The sequence below is a fragment of the Esox lucius genome, chromosome 24 (assembly GCF_011004845.1).
Source record: "Esox lucius isolate fEsoLuc1 chromosome 24, fEsoLuc1.pri, whole genome shotgun sequence".
Lineage (NCBI taxonomy): Eukaryota > Metazoa > Chordata > Actinopteri > Esociformes > Esocidae > Esox > Esox lucius.
Genome location: NC_047592.1, coordinates 21,094,646 through 21,116,499, shown reverse-complemented (window position 1 = coordinate 21,116,499; position 21,854 = coordinate 21,094,646). Strand labels below are relative to the sequence as shown.

The 21,854-nt window shown below is 44.3% G+C and overlaps 1 long non-coding RNA gene across 2 annotated transcripts; it reads right to left on the bottom strand.

Moving 5' to 3' along the window:
• Nucleotides 1-15,977: 15,977 nt before the first annotated feature.
• On the bottom strand, nt 15,978-20,641 carry LOC117593941. Of its 2 annotated transcripts, none has more exons than XR_004575409.1 (4): nt 20,615-20,641; nt 17,907-18,004; nt 17,554-17,647; nt 15,978-16,365 (listed from the first exon to the last, which is right to left on the bottom strand). It is a non-coding gene; the product is annotated as an uncharacterized LOC117593941 (long non-coding RNA). The 2 variants fall into 2 exon arrangements; XR_004575410.1 differs by having other exon boundaries at nt 17,919-18,004.
• Nucleotides 20,642-21,854: the final 1,213 nt, after the last annotated feature.

Sequence of the window (21,854 nt, the reverse complement as noted above, 5' to 3'; positions counted from 1 at the left end):
GATATTCATTAATTCACTAAGTGTCTTCAACCTTTATCCTCTTGGTCTCTGACACAGCTTTTCCTTGTGTTCTTTATGTGAAATAGACGATTCAGTTGTGTGTGTATCATCCGTAAAAATATTGTTTCTGTAACATGTGTAGGGTAATGCAACCCCATTTCCAAAAATGTTGTGACGCTTCATAGAAGGGAAAATAAAACAGAATGCAATTGTAAACCAGACAAGCTGATTTACAATCATTTCTCTTTCATCTTACTGTCTACATGTTCATAATCACATGTCACATGGACCCATTTTAAAATGCTTTTTGCATTTAAAGAAAAAAATGTATTTTATTGCAGCCCTTCCCAAAGCTACATTAAAGTTAATCTAAACCCTCTATACCATGAAGAGACAGTTGTATTAACGTGTTCAGTGGAGTCTGAAACTGACTGGAGATATAAATGGCACAAAGGAAGTTATTATCCCAGTCTGACAGACACACTGTAACAGGAGAAACCCTCATGATCAGTAGAGCTGCTGAGTCTGACCAGGGTCTCTACTGGTGTCAGGGTGTAGACAGATAGACACTATTAATACTGAGTCTATGGTCTGTGTAAATATCATTATTTTTTAAAAGTGGACAGATAGTGTAAATTCAAACGTAATTGAAATTATTATTCAAAATAAGTTAACTCAATCTCACGTTTTATTCTTTCTCTCATAATGTCAACAAGCCCTAAGTAAACAGCCTAACATGTTGGTATTTACACACCTAGGTGGACGATCAGGATTCTTCAAATAAAGTGCTAAAGCTTCATCTTAACACAACCGGACCACCTAAATATTTAGTACTTATAATAGAGTTTTAACATTGTCCTGGTCAGGGCCTGTTATCTCATGTCAGTCATAATGCATTAAACCTGGGAACAAAACACTGACATTAGATCAAGACACACCTACAAGGATGTACCTTCATCTTAGGTTTAGCATCTCATAATGGAGTTTAGACTCCAACTGATGTATAGAGCAAAGTTATTATTTTAGATTCAACTGTCAAGGTTTAGATATGTAGAAGAAATAGTATCCAGACAATAAGGATTACAAAGTATAACTGAGTTCTTTAATAGCTGTCCATGACGTGTGGGAAAAATCCAGTTGCTAGCTGTGGTGGGAGTCCCCTTTACATCATGAAGGACAAGAAAATAAATACCTATCAACAGCAATGGTGTGAAAAACAAAAGACCACATGGAAATCATGACCTCATGTCTGATCCTGGCAGACAGGATACTTGTTAAAGGGGTATGGTGTAGAATCCTGTCTCTAAAGTTAATAAGACTGAATTTAAATAATATACGACCGTTTTCTCCTCCTCTTCACTAACCAAACAAGACCATAACAGTATTAACTAGTCCAGTGTGGTTTAGTGTAAAGTGATAGTATTCACAAGTCCATGATGGTTTTGTGTGGGGTGATAGTATTAACTAGTCCAGAGTGATTTAGTGTGGGGGGATAGAATTAACTAGTCCAGGGTGGTTTAGTGTGGGGGGATAGTATTAACTAGTCCAGGATGGTTTAGTGTTGGGGGATAGTATTAACTAGTCCAGGGTGGTTTAGTGTGGGGGGATAGTATTAACTAGTCCAGGATGGTTTAGGGTGGGGGGATAGTATTAACTAGTCCAGGGTGGTTTAGTGTGGGGGGATAGTATTAACTAGTCCAGGGAGGTTTAGTGTGGGGGGATATTATTAACTAGTCCAAGGTGGTTTAGTGTGGGGGGATAGTATTAACTATTCCATTGTGGTTTAGTGTGGGGGGATAGTATTAACTAGTCCAGGATGGTTTAGTGTGGGGGTAAAGTATTAACTAGTGCAGGATGGTTTAGTGTGGGGGGATAGTATTAACTAGTGCAGGGTGGTTTAGTGTGGGGGGATAGTATTAACTAGTCCAGGATGGTTTAGTGTGAGGGGATAGCATTAACTAGTCCAGGGTGGTTTTGTGTGGGAGGATAGTACTGTGTTTAAAGTGAGTATGAGTAGATGACAAATGAGGAAGATTAAATGGGGAATATCTCAGGTACTCCAAACTATTTTGTAGAAAATATTTGAAACAATAACTAAAATATTAACTCTGGATGTCATCTCGTCATTTTCACTTGTTTTTATGCAAATATTTAAGTGAATATTTTTCATATGGCTCCTTTAACAGGATAATGAAACTAATTAATAATTAAAATGTAGGTTACCATTTGTAGTCTATTCAATTCATGGAGGGCCTAAGAAAAAAAAGTACAAACACAATAATGCAGTTCATGGTTTAAATACAACCTTTGACAGGGAAAACTACTTGATGAAATTATGTTATTGTTTAGATTGATTTCACATTTTAATCATTTAGCGAATGCTTTTATTTAGAGTGACTTACAGTAAGTGCATACATTTTAAAAGAGCAAGGTGAAATAACCACACAGTGTAGTATTAAATGTCTTCTAATCAATTAATTATTTTAAGTCAGTGCTGGAAAGAAGTCCATACAAATAGACACAAAACACAATAAACAATGTTAACAAATACTGTATATTAGTCCTAATCACCCCATCGATGTTACTGGTAAGATCCCTTTAAAACCAACTTATATTCAATATCCACATAATCCTATGACTCTAAATGTGTCTATTTATTCTGTTTCAGTATTTTAGTTTTCCATCAGTTACTTTATTATACCAAGTTAAAATCATACTTAGGAAAGATTATTGATGTGACTCTATTTTTTTCATTAATAGGTATGTTTCTACAGCTCTACCAACAGCCTCAGCGAGTGTCTCTCCTCATGGTCTCCTCTACTCTGGAGAGACTGTTACTCTGCAGTGTGACATATCAGACTACACAGGCTGGACATACTGATGGTACCAAAACAACCAAACACTTCCCAATCAGACAAGTAAAACCGTCAGGTACATCATCCCCATCATAAAGACAGGTCAGACTGGTCTGTACAGATGTGAGGGGATGAGGACAGATCGTCCCCAGTCGTCACAACACAGTGTTTCCCTCCACATCAGTGTCACCAGTGAGTTCACTGTTAAAACTCCATCCCTAATTTGTTGTTATGTTGGTTGTTGTCATGGTGCATGTAAATAATGGTAAACAAACTTATTGAAAACATCTAGCTAATCAGCTAAAGGCCACACTGAGTTCAGACCAAAAGGACATATTGATAGGAGACAGTGTGACACTGGCCTGTACTGTAGAGTCTTCTGGATGGAGGTTTTACTGGTACAGACACAGACAAGACTCTGAACCAGTAGTTACAACCTCTGGATCCTCCTACACACTCAGCCAGGTCAGTGTCTCTGATGGAGGACAGTACAGGTGTAGAGCTGGGAGAGGAGACCCTGTCTACTACACCCAGTACAGTGAACCAGTCCACATACAGGTTACTGGTGAGTCTAACACATTTAATACAATTGTTTAACTGGGATGGCAGCCCGGGGTGGTGGTCCCTCTTTTTAAGAAGGGGGACCGGAGGGTGTGTTCCAACTATAGGGGGATCACACTTCTCAGCCTCCCCGGGAAAGTCTATGCCAGGGTTCTGGAGAGGAGAATACGGCCGATAGTAGAACCTCGGATTCAGGAGAAACAGTGTGGTTTTCGGTTCGGGCCGTGGAACACTGGACCAGATCTATACCCTCTACGGGGTGTTGGAGGGTTCATGGGAGTTTGCCCAACCAATCTACATGTGTTTTGTGGATTTGGAGAAGGCATTCGACTGTGTCCCTCGCGGCATCTTGTGGAGGGTGCTTGGGGAATATGGGGTCCTGGGTCCTTTGCTAAGGGCTGTCAGGTCCCTGTACAACCGAAGCAGAAGCTTGGTCCGCATTGCCGGCAGTAAGTCAGACTTGTTCCCAGTGCATGTTGGACTCCGGCAGGGCTGCCCTTTGTCACCGGTTCTGTTCGCAATTTTTATGGACAGAATTTCTAGGCGCAGCCAGGGGCCGGAGGGTGTCAGGTTTGGGGACCACACAATTTCGTCTCTGCTCTTTGCAGATGATGTTGTCGTGTTGGCCCCTTCTAACCAGGACCTTCAGCATGCACTGGGACGGTTTGCAGCCGAGTGTGAAGCGGTGGGGATGAAAATCAGTACCTCCAAATCCGAGGCCATGGTCCTCAGTCGGAAAAGGGTGGCTTGCCCACTTCAGGTTGGTGGAGAGTGCCTGCCTCAAGTGGAGGAGTTTAAGTATCTAGGGGTCTTGTTCACGAGTGAGGGAAGGATGGAACGGGAGATTGACAGACGGATCGGTGCAGCTTCTGCAGTAATGCAGTCGATGTATCGGTCTGTCGTGGTGAAGAAAGAGCTGAGCCGCAAGGCGAAGCTCTCGATTTACCAGTCAATCTACGTTCCTACTCTCACCTATGGTCATGAGCTTTGGGTCATGAACGAAAGGACAAGATCCCGGATCCAGGCGGCCAAAATGAGCTTTCTCCGCAGGGTGGCCGGGCGATCCCTTAGAGATAGGGTGAGAAGCACGGTCACCCGAGATGAGCTCAGAGTAGAGCCGCTGCTCCTCCACATCGAGAGGGGTCAGCTGAGGTGGCTTGGGCATCTTTTTCGGATGCCTCCGGAACGCCTTCCTGGGAAGGTGTTCCGGTCCCGTCCCACCGGGAGGAGACCCCGGGGAAGACCTAGGACACGCTGGAGGGACTATGTCTCCCGGCTGGCCTGGGAACGCCTCGGTGTCCCCCCGGAAGAGCTGGAGGAAGTGTCTGGGGAGAGGGAAGTCTGGGCATCCCTGCTTAGACTGCTGCCCCCGCGACCCGGCCCCGGATAAGCGGAAGAAGATGGTATGGTATGGTACTTATTTAATATGGAAAATGTATATATGTTATAAACCTATATCAACATATATCTAGAGATATGTATATATGTGATAGCAATATATTGTCTTATATGTAGCATATATGACTGTGTCACTAGCGATATAGGGACATATATGTCATATATTACATTTCCGTATGGGTGGGCAGCGTTATGTAGAAGCCACCGTCACCCATGCTGATCGCAGTCAATGTAAATGACGTGATCCTGTAAATCCTGGAGTTTTATCCATTTTCTAGGTCAACCACTTGTTCCGATGGTATCCAGCTGTTGAATTTCTCAGGCCAACCAAGCCACTTCACAAGACACATTTTCCTCCCTTTCTGTACATTCTCATTCAAAACTGCTTCCACTTTAAAAGTTTTATCCTTAGCCACGATTATTTTCAGCAATTCCTGTTCATAAAAGGTCCCAACTATCACATCGCCATCGTAATCTTTTATTCTATATACAGGAGGTACCCGAGGAATGCATTCTGTTATTGTAAAATATTCATCTGTGTACTCTTTTTCATAGCCTTTTGTAAACGCACCTGTCAGCTTTGAGAGTCTCACAGTATCCCCAACCTGGAACTTGTAGCTTTGATTACCATTTCTCGTTAATGTTGTGCCATACAGGTTCTTGAGAACTAATCTAACATTTTCTTCACAAACATCAGCAGACTTCATCTTAATAGACCGATGGTAGCTATGGTTGTACCCACGAACTAAATCTTGAATAACCTCAACATAGCGGTGAGTGTTGGCTGCTGTCAGATACCTCCACATTCGTGATTTAATTGTTTTATTAAACCTCTCAACGATACTCGCTTTGACATCATTTCCTGTAGCAAAATGTTTTATGTTGTACTTCTTCATCAACATTTCAAAATGTGAATTAAAAAACTCCTTCCCCTTGTCCGTTTGGACTTTTTGTGGTGTTCTTCCTTCTTTTAATATGTCTTCAAATGCTCGCTTTACCTCTATAGCGCTTTTATTTCTCAGCACGCGAATCCATGCGTATTTGCTTAATACATCTATACATGTTAACATAAATATCATGTTATCGTTTTCCACACTGTAAGCACTCATGTCAACCAAATCCAGCTGAAATTGTGAATTTATATCATGAACAATAACTCTATTTCTTTTAAAATGTATAGCTACAGGCCTGTGTAGCGTGTATGTATCCTGGGCGAGCAGCCAGTCATTGGCCTCACCATTTTTGAGGATCTCCCCGGTTTTTTCCAAGTATGCTCTTTTCAAACCCTCTCTACCCACATAAGCACCAGGGTTTGCCGGGTCATAGTAAATACTTTTCATAACCTGTTCAGATATCGTAGAGTGTTCAAGCAATAATGAGAATTAATACATGTTTAACAATGTTTTATTTGAGTTTTCGAAATTACACAACCAATATATTCAGAAAAGTTACACAAACATTCAGATTTCTCATAGTCTTTGTTTATATACATGTTAACATGAGAACTGAAGCTACCCTGGCCTTAGACAACAGACTCTTTGCTTTCATCACACCATGACCCCGCTGCGTCGCATACAACATCCTCATTAAATTTATCCATGTACTCATCCCTGTTCTCACTCAGTCTCTGTGTGATGTTCGGCTCCAACTTGAGCTCATGCAGAAAGTTCTCAGCGGCCTCGTGAACATCGATCATCGGTGTGTGAAAACCAGATGCGTTCAAAGCCTTGACCAACACATGTTTCAGTCGCGGTGTTAAAACTGTCGACACAATGTCATCATAATGGGCCTCAAAAAAATACTCAGGCGGTTCCAGACATGAATGTCTTGTCTGGCTCGGGTGGTCCACTTCGCATCCGATGCATGCTTTGTGTAGAATAGCCCCAACAACATTTTCCAGAATCATACCCATTGTTGCTTTGATGATCTTTAAAATTTTTGGTGCAAGTTGTTTGTCCATTTTGTGATAACTCTTGTTAGCATTTGAAAGGTATGACAGGTTAAGAGGACCTAGTTGATCACCAACCCTGTCAATCCAATGGTAGTTTCTTGTTGGGTATGCCGGTGGAATCGAGCTGTCTGGGTCAGGGGTTCCGTAGAAGGCTTCAGCGTTGTCATCCCAGGCATCACACAGCCAGTCCTCAGCCTTGGGTTCTTCAATCACCGCTTGGTTGTAATCTTGAGACATGTTTCGTAAATTCTTCCGACTGCTTGAATGTCACCGGCGGTCTGTCGGTTTTTATGCTGTGCTGATGAAGGTGTTGGCTTAAGGCGGGGCTTCGGGGTCTTAGGTCAGTCGATCAGTCCGCAGTCACAAACTAACACGCTGATATTTTACGGAAATAACTCCAATATGACAGAGTCATACTCTTTCAGCCCCTCGACAACTTTAAACAGTACATCTACTGTATTATGTGGGCCTTGTTTTGGCCCCAAATAAAACACTTTTCGAAAGGTGCCCCATAAACTGGCATTAAAAACCATTTGATCGGTCACACCAGTCTTAAACACTTGGCCTTCGGGTAATTCATAAAATGCAACCTCCGGTTGTTCTGGGTTGAAGATGTATCCCCCGATCCGACCATCGTCCAATTTCCACTCCTGTGCCACCATATCCGGGTGTAATTGATGGATTCGGGTTAAACTCTGCATCGGTTTCTTTGGGGCTGTCATGTTGATTGCATCTCTGCGGTCCATTTGCAATTTCTTACCAAATCGCTGAGCTGCGTTTAAGATGTTAGCTTTCACCGGTGTTTCACCAAAAACATTGATAGCAGCACAATCTTCCATGTTTTGTAATGTGTAGGTAAGTTCGCTCAGGCAAGACTGAATGACCAACCCCGATGTCGGCGTGGTTTAAATACACATACCACGCCAATCAACCCATAAAACATGAAAGGTTAACAACCACCGTTTGTATGCCAGCTGTTGCAACACATGTCAGAAGATAAAACACCCTGGGTTTTATATTTGTCGAACACCATTTGCTGTCCACCAAACACCTTACCGCTGACACAACACTTATTTACTGCCTGGGAATTTAACATTCCGGAACCCTAAGCCCCATTTGTTAATCATCAAACATAACCCACCTGTTATAACACTAGTCTGGTTTGCTCATCAGGCGTTGTAAAACATCAAACACTGACACATCAATGTAATCCTAAATAACAAAGTCACCGGACATGCATACGTCACTCCTGAAGTCTCACCCTAACATACGTCATACCGGAAGTCCCACCCTAACATACGTCATACCGGAAGTCCCACCCTAACATACGTCATACCGGAAGTCCCACCCTAACATACGTCATACCGGAAGTCCCACCCTACAAACCGGATGTCCCGCCCACCTGTCACATCAATATGGAAGTCCTGCCCCCTAGGGCCATAACTCACCATTCTGACACAATATACCCTACACTAACTACTAGCAGGGACCGGGGGTTTGGCAGGCAGCAGAGCAGGGACCGGGGGTTTGGCAGGCAGCGGAGCAGGGACCGGGGGTTTGGCAGGCCGCGGAGCAGGGACCGGGGGTTTGGCAGGCAACGGAGCAGGGACCGGGGGTTTGGCAGGCAGCGAAGCAGAGACTAAACTTCCAAAATACAAAAACAAAAGGGCACAATGGGAAAAACCAAGACACCAATGACAGTAAAGACATTCAATGACCGATGTGGCCAATTACCGAAATGGCAGTAATATTCAGTTTTGAAGATTTAACATTTAAAATTAACATTTAACCTTTTCACGCGTGAGTTTCAAATATGCCTTAACGGCCCCCCAGAGTGAGTTTTTTTGTGCGTGAGTTCAGCACTCACTCAGAGTTCCAGAATTTGATTGTGACGTCACAAAACATTTAATCTGCAGCTTCCCAAAAACACCACGCTGCTTACTAGTTATGCATCAAATTTTTTATTTAAATTATATTAACAAACTTCTACAGGTAGTAACTGTTAAAAATGTATATTGAATAATTATGAACCAATCTTAAAAATGCTGTCTTATTTCTAAAGATCGCGGCGAGAAAGATACTGAAACGCTTCACTTGTTGTATCAATAAAACATACGCAATCTATCAGGCAATAGGTGGTATGTAAATAGTTTTACGTAATTATTCAGAAGCTCTCAAAAAAGTATAGATTCCGATTCTTGCATTTAGTAATGGACAAATGCGATCAGTGAAAAGGTAGATTTTTGAAGATTACGAGCTTTTTTCTCAACAAAATAGTGCTACTGTTTTAGTTTGCGGCATCGGTTTGCTACTAGATCTGCCAATTGAACTATTGTGCGTGAACCCTACCAAAACAAACTGACTGGATTAACCCCACGTTAGCTACATGCATTGAGTGTTGACATGAAGTCACTTTGCCAGGTAAGGAACACTAAATACATTGCATTGCAAGCTTCTCTTTTTGACTCAAATTCAAAGAGCTGCAAAGAGCTGGTTTATGTGTAACTGTAGCTAGCTAGCAAACGTCAGCTAACCGCTAGCAAACGTCAGCTAACCGCTAGCAAACGTCAGCTAACCGCTAGCAAACGTCAGCTAACCGCTAGCTAACAAAGTTTGACCTGTAATGCAGTGCAGCTAAAATGAAGATCATAGTTTCCCCAGGATGGCAAATCTGTCCGAAAGACTGGCAAATGTAAATGACCATCAGGTCTTAGAGTAACTCACCTTTCTTTATCTTTGATTGATAAAAAGCATAGCAGCACCCTCAACAGGTAACGTAACTTGAAAGTTTTTACACAATGATTTTGACAGGTTGTCAGCTCTTTCAGGAAATGGTTAGATGCTCTATAGTAGTCGCTAATATAATTCGTTTTTGCGTATTATATTTATTGTAGAAAATCTAACTTCTAGTGTTGGCTACCTGTTGGTACGTAAGTAACACTTTTTTATGCTTGCTACCTGGTTAATAACATAGTGTGGTCTTGAAACAATTACAATCAGGAAATGAAGTTATAAACGCTGTTTGAGCTAAATGTGAGTAAATAACAGCGCGGTCTGACCAGCCATTGTTACGTCACTCGTACCTAGGCGTTCTAATGATGCGTTCTAAACGATACGTTCTAATCACACCGGTGTGATCGTACGCTTCAGGGACCACTCTAGACTGATCACACCGGTGTGATCGTACGCGTCAAAGGGTTAATATTTCCATTTACCATTTAACATTTACATTTATATTTAACATTTACACTTAACATTAACGTTTAACATTTATATTTAACATTAAAGATTATTTTGAGTTACTGCAGAACAATACTAAAAGTTATTGCATGAATTTACATGAATTTCTCACTAAATATTTGAAAAAGTGAAAACTGAAAATAGTTGTGCATTTTTTTACATTTGGCAATGCTAAATGTGCAAAACTGAGCAAGATTACAGAACATGCAACATTTTACAAACGGCACCACATATCAAACAGCTTTATCAAAGAACAAATGCAATTAGGCAGATAATTATTTATAGCGCAATTGGCATAACATGGAGACTGTGAAATGAAACTAGACATGACTACATTTATTTTTCAGATCTCACTTGCCATTCAAAACACATTCTGATGTATTAGTGTTGTGATGGCAATTTCTAAATTCCAAATAGTTCTATGAAAATGGTAGGTAAGACAGGAGAAATAAATTGCGCAATAAACGGTTTTAATCTTGCTTGCAAGGAGAAAGTATACAGGTTACAAAGTAACAGTGGATAGTCTCTAAATAAAAACATCATTTCGACAGTATTTATTACATAGGAAAAAGGGGTGTGGTAAGATGCTGCCATCTGTTTCATGTCAATCAAACACCTTTCCCTTTGTTCTATCACACACGTCAAATGCTATCTTCCCCCACCTTATCCTTCCTGCCATAATGTTTACTGTAGTGTTTACCCAAAGGGGCCAACTGACCTTACTGCCCCCTGTTGTATCTTCTCCTATCCTGTCCTAAAACCCATTGATCTCCATCTGGACAGACAATAGATGTCCCCTATGCAAATACCAGGTCCCACACATTCCTGTACCTATCTTAACAGTGGGACTCCGTCCTTTACTCAGTGAGAATACATTGTATAAGAAATGTCCACAACAGTGTCCTGTTCCCACACTCATTCTGGCCAACTATGTGTGAAACAAATCTCACTGACCTGGTAAAACCTCTCTAGCATGATACAAACCACCTAAGTTGTATCACCTTGTTTGTGGTCAACATGTCTATCTGTCTGATGGTGGTTTTAAGAGTGTTTTGTAGCTGCTGGTTTGTGGTTAATTGTCACAGTGTTTCACAGACAGCAGCAACTTTGCAAATTGAAAAGCAGTAAAGTATTCCAGTAGAGTGGGGTGCTTCCAACACCATGGTTGTGAGTTCACATTTCCATGATGGACCAGTGGGAGAATTACAAATATATATATATATATATATATATATCTTCTGGACAAAAGCCTCTGCTAAATTGCTAAAATGTTAAATACAAATGAGGTAGAGATAGGGAGACAGAAAATACCAGTGTGTTATTCAGTTTGTATTAGTCTTATGTACAGGATACTCAGAATATTCTAAATGCACCAAGACAACTCTAACTTGTATGTTCCTTTTCCTGAATCAAATATATTTTTCCCTTTTAAATCACACATTGTGGAGCTTAATATCTACATTAGTCTTAAAGGAGGGCTGACCAATAGGAGGGGGAGTGGAAGTTGATCTGTTTACTGTAAAAAAACATTCAACTCATCTCGTGGCCACTTATATAAAGATATTTTATTCAACCACCTTAACAGAGCATATTAATGAGTCAAATATGAAACATTACGACATATATACAACCACATTACAAAGCAAAGTGTCGCTTTAGAGGCGGATAATGTCAATCATTGTCACGGCTTCGGGGTTGAGAGGAGCAAGGAGGAACCGGAGAAGGCGTGATGGAAGGATAGTTTAATGTATCCCAGCGAGAGAAATCAGCATAAGCTTTAACAAAGCGTTGAACAGCTCTTCAATTAGCAAGAGACAATTACACACAGACAGGGGGAGCAGAGGGAACATATATACCGGGGGAAACAGCGATGATGAGGAACAGGTGCATAAACGAGACACAGGTGAAATGTATGATGAGACGGTGGCGTCAGAAAGCAGGTGACGTCGACCGCTGGGGCCCGCCCGCTGCAGGGGGAGGTGAACCAGCAGAGGTCGCAGTTGTCACAGTACCCCCCCCTGACGCGCGACGACACCGGCCTCGGGGCCGACCCGGGGGGCGCGGAGCAGGGCGGTCCGGCCGACGCTGATGGAAGTCGCGGACAAGGACGGGAGCCAGGACGTCCTTCACCGGAACCCAGCTCCGCTCCTCCGGGCCGTACCCCTCCCACTCCACGAGGTACTGGAGGCCCCCCGCCCGGCGCCTCGAGTCGATGATGGAGCGGACAGAGTACGCCGGGGCCCCCTCGATGTCCAGAGGGGGAGGGGGAACCTCCCGCACCTCACACCCCTGAAGGGGACCATCCACCACCGGCCTGAGGAGAGACACATGAAACGAGGGGTTAATACGGTAGTCGGGGGGGAAGGCGTAACCGATATGTTAACTCGTTGACTCTCCTCAGGACTTTAAAGGGCCCCACAAACCGCGGGGCCAGCTTCCGGCAGGGCAGGCGGAGGGGCATGTCCCTGGACGAGAGCCAGACTCGGTCGCCCGGCCGATACACCGGGGCCTCCCCGCGGTGGCGGTCCGCCGAGGTCTTTTGACGGCGGACAGCGAGCCGGAGGCGGGATTGTACTGCCTCCCATGTGCCCGCTGCCCGCCGGAACCAGTCGTCCACCGCAGGGGTACCGGTCTGGCTCGGCGTCCAGGGCGCCAGGACCGGCTGGTAGCCCAGTACGCACTGGAACGGCGCCACGCCCGTGGAGGAGTGGTGCAGAGAATTCAGCGCATATTCTGCCCACGGCAGAAACTCTGCCCACTCCCCCGGCCGGTCCTGGCAGTAGGACCGGAGGAACCTACCCACTTCTTGGTTTACCCGCTCCACCTGCCCGTTGGACTGGGGATGGTAGCCCGAGGTCAGGCTGACCGAGATCCCCAGGTGCTGCATGAATGCCTTCCACACCCTGGACGTGAATTGGGGACCCCGGTCAGACACGATGTCCTCGGGCACCCCATAGTGCCGGAAGACGTGTGTAAACAGGGCCTCCGCGGTCTGTAGGGCAGTAGGAAGGCCGGGCAGAGGCAAGAGGCGGCAGGACTTCGAGAACCGATCCACAACGACCAGGATGGTGGTATGGCCCTGGGAAGGGGGGAGATCAGTCAAAAAATCAACGGATAGGTGGGACCATGGTCGTTGTGGAATGGGCAAGGGGTGCAACTTGCCCACAGGTAGGTGCCGGGGTGCCTTACTCTGGGCGCACACCGAGCAGGAAGAGACGTATACCCTCACGTCCTTGGCTAAAGTGGGCCACCAGTACTTACCGGCCAGGGCGCGCACTGTTGGCCCGATGCCAGGATTACCGGAGGAGGGAGATGTATGCGCCCAGTAGATGAGGCGGTCGCGGACAGACGCCGGCACATACGTACGGCCCTCAGGGCATGCGGGCGGAGAGGGCTCGTTGCGCTGCGCTCTAGCGATGTCCGCGTCCAGCTCCCATACCACCGGTGCCACGATGCATGACTCCGGGAGCACGGGAGCCTCATCCACCAGCCTCTCCTCCGTGTCATGCTGGCGGGACAGCGCGTCAGCCCCGACGTTCTTACTCCCCGGCCTGTAGGTAAGAGTAAACACAAACCGGGTGAAATACATAGCCCACCTTGCCTGGCGAGGGTTCAGCCTCCTCGCTGCCCGCATGTACTCCAGGTTCCGGTGGTCAGTCCAGACGAGGAAAGGGTGTTTAGCCCCCTCTAACCAGTGCCTCCACGCCGACAGAGCTCGAACCACGGCCAGCAGCTCACGATCACCTATGTCGTAGTTCCGCTCCACCGCACTGAGCTTCTGGGAGAAGAAGGCACAGGGACGGAGCGTGTTACGACACCCCGTCCGTTGGGAGAGGATGGCACCGAGCCCACAATCGGACGCGTCCACCTCCACGATGAACTGGAGCGACGGGTCGGGATGGGCCAGGACCGGAGCGGTGGTGAAACGGTGTTTCAGTTCCACAAACGCCCGCTCCGCCTCCACGGTCCACCGCAACCGGGTCGCCCCCCCCTTCAGAAGGGAGGTGATCGGAGCCGCGACCTGGCTAAAGCCCCGGATAAACCTCCTGTAGTAATTAGAGAAGCCTAAGAAACGTTGCACGTCCTTAACCGTGGTTGGGGTCGGCCAATTACGCACAGCGTCAATGTGAGGCTCCTCCATAGCCACACCTGTGCTGGAAAAGCGATATCCCAGGAAGGACACAGACGACTGGAAAAACAGACACTTCTCGGCTTTCACGTACAGGTCATGCTCCAGCAGTCGAGCCAGCACTCTGCGCACTAACGAGACATGTTTGGCGCGGGTGGCAGTGAATATCAAGATGTCATCAATATACACTACCACGCCTTCGCGTGGTACTAAAAGCAGTTTTCCACTCGTCTCCTTCCCGGATACGCACCAGGTTATAGGCACTCCTGAGGTCTAATTTAGTGAAAAAGCGGGCCCCGTGCATCCTCTCCACCTCCGCAGAGATCAAAGGGAGAGGGTAGCGGAACGGAATGGTGATCTTGTTCAGCGCCCGGTAATCGATGCACGGGCGCAAACCACCGTCCTTCTTTTTCACAAAAAAGAAACTCGAGGAGACCTGTGACTTGGAGGGCCTAATGTAGCCCTGTTCCAACGCTTCCGTAACGTAGGCGTTCATAGTCTCCGTTTCGGTGCGGGACAGTGGATACACGTGACCCTTCGGGAGTGCGGCTCCGTCAACGAGGTCTATCGCACAATCCCCCAGCCGGTGTGGTGGCAACACAGCAGCCTTGGCCTTGGAGAAAACCGTAGCCAAGTCCCTGTATTCAGGGGGAATGGGCACGGCGGGCGCACTGTCTGGACTCTCCACCGAGGTCGAGCCAACGGAAACACCCAAACACCTACCCTGGCACTTCCGCGACCACCCCGACAGACGTCGACTAGACCAGGAGATGACGGGGTCGTGTAGGGACAACCAGGGGAAACCTAAAACGACTGGGAACGTGGGTGAGTCGATTACGTGAAATGATATGGTTTCACTGTGTCGGTTGTCGGTAACCAGGAGGAGGGGAACAGTGCAACTTGTGACCAGACCTGACCCTAGTGGCCGGCTGTCTAGAGCTCTCACGGGCAGGGGGGTGTCGAGGGCCTGGAGGGGTATGCGTGACCGCAGGGCAAAAGACCTATCCATGAAATTTCCGGCTGCGCCTGAATCTACCAGCGCCTTACACCGGGAAAGCAGCGGAAAGCCGGGGAACCTAACAGGAACAGTGCACATAGAGAGGGAAGAGGTTAGTGGCGAATGTGCATGTGCTACCTGGGGTGACGCGGAAGTGCCATGCCTGTCGCCTCTCGACTCAGGGAGGGAGGTGCGGTGTGGTGCAGTATTACGGCCTCGTTGCCCCCTGGAGGCACTCCGCACCTGTCCTCCCCGACGTCTGTCCAGCTGTAGGAGGAATCCCTGGCAGCGGTCCGCCGCCCCGTCGAAGTCCCTGGGCAAGGGGAGATGCAGTGCCCCCATGCTTGGCGGCACGGCAGGGGCAGGCGGAGAAACGGCCGGTGCTGCGGGGGTCTGCTGGCTCAGCTCTAGGCGCTGCACCGCTTTTAAGACGTTGTCCATTGCAGCGCCTAGGCTGGCCAGCATCGTTGAATGTACTTGGACCGCCTCTGCAACACCGACCTCGCCTGTGGCTCCCGTAGGCTCCATATCCTTGCTGTCTTGTTGGGTGTGTAATTCTGTCACGGCTTCGGGGTTGAGAGGAGCAAGGAGGAACCGGAGAAGGCGTGATGGAAGGATAGTTTAATGTATCCCAGCGAGAGAAATCAGCATAAGCTTTAACAAAGCGTTGAACAGCTCTTCAATTAGCAAGAGACAATTACACACAAAGACAGGGGGAGCAGAGGGAACATATATACCGGGGGAAACAGCGATGATGAGGAACAGGTGCATAAACGAGACACAGGTGAAATGTATGATGAGACGGTGGCGTCAGAAAGCAGGTGACGTCGACCGCTGGGGCCCACCCGCTGCAGGGGGAGGTGAACCAGCAGAGGTCGCAGTTGTCACAATCATGTTATAAGTACTAACCGTTAATATTTGTGTAAAATTTCTCAAGTGACCTAAAACATGACAGGTCTTTTATGCCTTTTGAACAAAAAGCCTATTAGGAGCTAAGTAAGCCAGCACCTCAAAAATCACTTGGAATGCCAATCACAAATTGTTAAATCATGTGACTTAAAAGGCAACATATGAAATATGTACTTTCTGTAAGTAAATAGCGATAAAAATCCTTCATCAAAGGTGTGTGTGTGTGTGTGTGTGTGTTCGTGCAGAGCTCTGCTCACACTTCTGTGTAGGACTGCATCCTACATGGAGAATGTGAAAATATCACATCCATGTTCCCCTCAAGGACCTGCAACAAATCAGCACAAAGTTTATTAGCAAATACTTATACATGCTGTAATATCAGACCTTTACATATTAGTTCTATACACTTTAATAAGATGTTATAAAGTCTTACTGTAGTCTTTGAAGGGTTTTGGTATATAATAGTTTGATTCTGACTTCGATGGGGGTGTTAATTTGGGACAAGAACAAAATTACTTTTCTGCATAATTTTCTACAGTGGTTGGTCAAATCAAGCAATGCCATAAATTTAAACACACGCTGAGCTTCGGTAAAAAAAGTGCTTTTTACACTGACAAAATAACTGAAGCAACTGAAAATGACTGGGCTGAGTTCATGAAACCTTTGTTGTTCTCTCAGACAGTCCTGTCAATTGTTGCTCGTGCTGCTGCTTGTAGGCAGCACTCTGTTCACACTCTCCCATCTCTCTCTAACACACAATAGATCTACAAGCTGATAATTAATGCCAGATGCATTGGAGGCTCTGAAGACAATGCTCAGGGGAATATTGGCTTTTCTTTTCTACAGCCTCACCACAAATTATATAGGAGTGTGTTAATTTGGCAGCATGTTTGTTGTCTTTGTTGATGGCTTGAACATAACTGGTTCAAATGAAGCCTGCTCCTGTTAGTAAATAGGACATTTTCTTTGTTCAATTGTTCATTACAGTGGAGAGGGGAGAGATTTCATCAAAACACTGACAGCAAATCTGGTGACTGGTGTTTGCAGACCGTGCACAGCTGTTGATTTGCATAAAGTTGTCTGAATATAAAAGTTCTTTACAAGCCTGAATCACGCAGGTCAGCGTCTCACTGCAAAGATCACTTGTAAACGCTACGTTGTCATTGGAAATCAATGGGAACACTGTTTCCACAGCTCTCAGTGAAGGTAGGTGGATCATGTCCTTTACTTAGTACAGTGGGGACAAACAGACGTCCCCACATCTATTAAAAGGTTGTCGGCAGCTGTTCAGATTAAAATTTGCCCAGAAACACACCACCAGCGACCAATACACTTATTACACATTACATTCAAAGTTGCCCAGTTTGGTGAAAAAAAAACACAGCCATCACTGAAAATTAATAGCTTAACTCGTCTGTAACTCCTGCTTTTGAGGAGGACAAGCAAATGAAGTGTTTAGTTTAATTACTTTGTTGTTCATGTTTTATACATTTTTATGGCACAGGTTGTTCACCTCTTTTTTTCGTCCAACTACTATGCCGAGATGGATCTTAATTCAATCTCTTCATACAGCCCATCTTGTAACCCAGCAGAAACATCAGCAGAATCTGACATCAAACAGAAACAGTCAGTACAAATGTACAGCCTCAACCATGTATTGTGGGTTACTACACATTCCTACTAAACACATTACAAAACCATTATCATTGTTGTGTAATTGATCGTATGGTGGATGGTATCATTATCTGTTGGTCAAAGTAGAGATACAAAGATAACTTATCTACTCAGCTTGCCTAAAGACAGTAAAATAATGTCATACAAAACAGTTAGTGAAAAATAATCATTGGTCTGGACTGTGAGACTGACCATATAGCTGACCTGTATACCCAGCATCAAGAAACTGAACCTGGCTATATCCTTGGTCCTGTTGGGGGTCCTGGTTGGTGCTCTGGGGATGAACGGGCCTACAGGGAGAGAGACATTATTGAAGAACACAGACAATGTTACTGTATAACAGAGGTGGGGGACTCGAGTCACATGACTTGACTCGAGTCTGACTCGAGTCACAATTTTCAGGACTTGTGACTTGCTTGATTAAAGTATGAAAATGACTTGACTTGACTTTGACTTGAGAACAAGTTACTTGAGACTTGACTTGAAGTGGAAGACTCGAAAATGACTTGAACTTATAATAAACAAACAGCAATAAAATAATTTTATATGTTGTGACATCAGCACCACTAATCAGCGTATGTGCCTTTAACGCTGCACAATTCAAACCGCGCCAAACATGGCAGACAGTAACGTTAGTCGAGCTCAAGCGTGTCGCACAAGCCCTGAAAAGTGAAGCCAAAACGTCTCGATCGCCCCCTGGTGAGTGGTCCCAGTATAGGTCATAAACCCCGCCCTCCCCATGTTATTCAATGGGACGCGAGATCAACTAAACAATTAAATTACCCTTCAAATATATTTTTTCCGAAGCTGGTTTCTGTCATTTACTGTAGTTTGTATCACGCTAATGTAAATTCAAGAGTTTGTTTTTAAAATAAGTTTGTTTTTAGTTAGTTATTTAATGCTCTAAAAACGGTGGTGTGACGTCGTGATTCACAGCTGTGATTGACAGCTATCTGAGCCGAGGAGCCACTGAATCTTCGGAGGACTGAGGAGATTGGAACTTTACATTTAATCTCTAAATTTCTATAATTGATATAATTTCACACGGACATAATGGGTTGTTCTGCAGTACATTGTGCTAACCGATCTGGCATTTCCAATCGATCTTTGAATTTTTTTCGGTAAGTTACATTTATAAACTATTTAATTAGTAAATAAATGTAATGGGCTAGCTAACGTTAGCTAAAAGACAACAAGCCTCGTCAATAGCCATGTTAATAGCTAGCAGGTGATCGTTAGCTAGAAGTTACCAATTATTTTTGTATTAGGCCTATTCTAAATTAAGGTTAAACATGATGTAAGTTAGGCTATAACATATCGTCTAGGTTTAACAAGCAAAGGTTGTACAGTACTTGGACTTGCGATTGATTACGGTATGCGCATTCTGCGAGGGAGAGTGAGGGCGGGGCACAGGGGTGGCGCCGTTGATTTCGCGGCTTTACGGCTTTACTTCCTTCTCGCTACTGCGCAGAACTGGTCCCAAGATCGCTATCTGCGCAGACGCAAGTCCAAGATGTCAGCGCCGTATCAGGACACTGGTGGCTTCATTTTTCACCAATGGAAAAGAGCGAAAGGGCGTCGTCCATTATATATACAGTCTATGGTCGAGCTCCACATATCGTTTGGATACAAGGACTTTGAACTGGACCGTGTGAATAAAAAAAGATTTGCCAGATGCAAAATATGCAACAACGTCAAATTTCATTCGTTATTTTAAGAACCACAAGGAAAGGTAAGAAAGTAATCTCTTTATATTCAGTTTCACTAAGATCTATAACGATTAAGTTAATAATGTAATGAATTAATCTTTTGTTTGTCATAATTTGGCTTTGGTTGCATATTATGTTTGTTTTTTTCTTGTTAGAAATGTGACCATTATCATTACTGAATACGTCTGGTAAATAGATGTAAGGGAATTTGACTATAACAGTGGCATAGCCTGAATTTTAATGTTGATGGGCATCTTAAAATGAGCGGGCATGTATATTATTACACGTAGGCTATAATGTATGTATTAAATGTGGGCATTTTCAAGTGTTTGTGGACTGCGTGTGGAAACTAAAATGCATTGTGCTTACACCATAACAGTTAACTTTAGTGCATGAAAGGCTAACATGGAGGCGCCGATGTGATTACTAGCACCTAAACATTTCGAAGAGTTTTTTTTTTTTACTCATACAGACAAGAATAATTACAGCGTAATTACATATTAGGCAGTTTTTCAGTCACAATAATTAATTTATACGGTTGTTATTATTACCCCTTATTACATGGATTGGCTGAATTCCAGTGCAGAATGCGTGTTATTTCTTGATAACCGACCGTTGCCATTAAAAACAGCGCGTTGCTATGGACGCAGCAGGATTCTAACCAGAGACGGAACGGACTATTTTCTTTAGAGGAAGCAATACAATCGTTTTTAAATCAATAAATTCCTTTTGAAATCAATATTTTGTGTCAAATTATAGATTTATTTGGTAGGTAGCCATGTCATAAGAGGGATAAGGTATAGCGAGGCGGTTGTTATAGCGAATACATCACCTTCAGGCTGATTCAAGATTCCTCCGCTTCGTCCCCCCAAAAATTGTACCGCGGAGGAGAACAATATTTGATTTTGAAATCGAGCTTCGCACCGAGCGCACGTCAGAAACAGAGGACAGTGTGTGTGTGTTCATCTCTTTAGTACTGTGACTTGACTTGAAACTTATAAGGACTCGACTTGACTTGCTTAGGGTGAACCCTTGACTTGACTTGACTTGCTTGATTTATCTGAACTGTGACTTGAGACTTGACTCGAGACTTGATGGTTAAGACTTGAGACTTGCTTGGACTTGACCATGTGTGACTTGTCCCCATCTCTGCTGTATAAACAAACATAGGATAGAGACAGATGTACTCACCAGAATATTCTGCCAGAAGAGGAACCTGTAAAGAAAAATGCAAACTATTAAATCAGGTCAAGTCATAATTTATATTTGTATCCAGATCATGACAATAAAACCTAGGAAAATGTAGAACTGTCTTTCCTTTGCTCTTTTGATATCGACAAAGCAGGACCAGGAAGACGGTCAGTAGAACAGCAGCAACAACCGGACCCACAACCACTCCTACTAGGACTGAAGTAGAGGATCCAGTTACTACAACAGGAGAGAGAACAGCACAACACCATCAGAATAAATTAAGTAAAGTAAAGGATGATGGAGCACATAAATAAAACAGCAAAAGGTCCTACATAATTCAGAAAAACAATTTTATATTTGACTGATTTGTTATATTACAACATTTAAAACTAACAAAATATTTTAATATGCAGTACTCCACATGAATGAGTACACCCCAACAGATTTCTCAGAAAAGTATCTTTATAGAATTAATACTTTCTAAGGGATCCTATGCAATAAAATATTCCAGCAACTCTGGTTCATTGCCTTTTTTTCCAAGTTTTTGAAAAAGTGATTTCAGACCATGGAGCAAAAATGTTTATACCCCAATGAAACTTTCAGGAATTAAACATGGTAAAATGCTAAATAACTAGAATTCCACAACATATGAGTCTAACCAGTCATCACAGAGGGTGCAGCAATATAATGACATTTAAGGGTGGTATTTAACCTGTACAATCTCCTCCCAGTCAATGCTGACAATTATGGCCCCACATGGAAGAGAAATGTCATGTCACGATGGTGTTGTGTTGGAGAGGAGGAACCAGGGGCAGACAGAGTGGCAGTCCATGATGATCATTTAATAGAAAATAACACACTTAAACAAACGGGAAGAAAACAAAGGGCTGGCTTTGCAGCAAACCGACACTCACCACTGCCGTGAACATATGAAGAGAGGGAACAATAACCAACAAATGGGGGGAGCAGAGGAGAAACATTTAAACACATACTGATGACTTAATTGGCACCTGGTGTGAGTGAAGATTGGAGACAAGACAATGAAGGGGTCCGGGTGAGTTCGTGAACAAATGGGAAACCAGGAAAAGCGATCTTATTACATAAAAATGGTCAGGGCTACAAGACAATTAGTAAAACAATGCTAATCAGTCAGAATACATTAGCAAAAGTTATTAAAATATTGAAAAAGGATGGACATGTGACAAGCATTCTGAGACATCCAGGCCGACCACAGAAGATA